The sequence below is a fragment of the Triticum urartu genome, chromosome 5A (genome assembly GCF_056163025.1).
Source record: "Triticum urartu cultivar PI428250 chromosome 5A, HENAU_Tu73, whole genome shotgun sequence".
NCBI classification, from domain to species: Eukaryota; Viridiplantae; Streptophyta; class Magnoliopsida; order Poales; family Poaceae; genus Triticum; species Triticum urartu.
This window is the reverse complement of record NC_141877.1, coordinates 518,131,185-518,132,252: the sequence shown is the minus strand read 5'-3', so window position 1 is coordinate 518,132,252 and position 1,068 is coordinate 518,131,185.

Here is a 1,068-nt window from a genome sequence, read left to right as displayed (position 1 = left end):
CTTGATGGTTTCGATGTTTTCAAATAGCACTCTAGTGTAAATAATATGTGATCCAGTGACTTGGCTCTGATAAAATTGTGGAATCGGAAGTGTCCACAATCCTAATTACTAATGTTCAGAGCTAATTGTTGGAAGCGACCGGTAATAAAGCTAAGAAAATACTAGCATCTAATAAATTCCTAATGTTTAAAGTTCATTTTCCGCTATCTATGTTCCAAAAGTTCTCACCAATTGCAATTAGGACCACCGCAAGCCGCCTTGTAGAGTTGCCTCCCTGACTATGATTAATCATGTAGTACTACAATTTCATTTGGTTCGAACATTAGCAATTTACATGCATGCCATGGAAATTTTAGAAATTGAGAGATAAATATGAAGACACCTTCTAATATATATGTTCTGTGTACTGTCCAAAAAATAATATATGTTTGGTTCCAACATTAGTAATTCACGTTTTGGTTTGGCTTGATAATTTTGATGTTGTGATTCTGATGGCACTTTTTGTTACAACAGTGGTAATTCACATGTCATGGATCTTTTAGAAACTAGGGAAAACTAATTCGTCGTTCCATACAAGGCGTCATATATTTTGGACGAAAGCGGCGCACAACAACCCAAAAGCAAGATGTATTGTTGAACATATAAATGAAATATGAAGAGACCTTCTAATATAATGTATGCTTTGTCTAGTGTCAAAAAGTAATACTCCCCCCGATCCATATTAATTGATGTTGCTTTAGTATAATTTTATACTAACGTTGTACTAAAGGTGCGTGAATTAATATGAGTCGGACGGACTGACCAGAAATTTAACATGCCATTTTTATTTGTAAGATTACTGCTCTTTGATACAAATATTGAAACCCATTCATTCAACCCTGTTCTTATTTTTCAGGTTGTTGTTTCTTTAGCATATATAAAAGTTAAACAAGAACATACACAGGAATTGAAACTTTCAACCTACCAGCCAATTAAAAGTGATAAAATCAAAGTTTTTTCAAGATGTTTTCTGTTCTCCTTTAGCACAACAGACACTTAATTTGGTGACACCAATTTCAGAGAATTAAT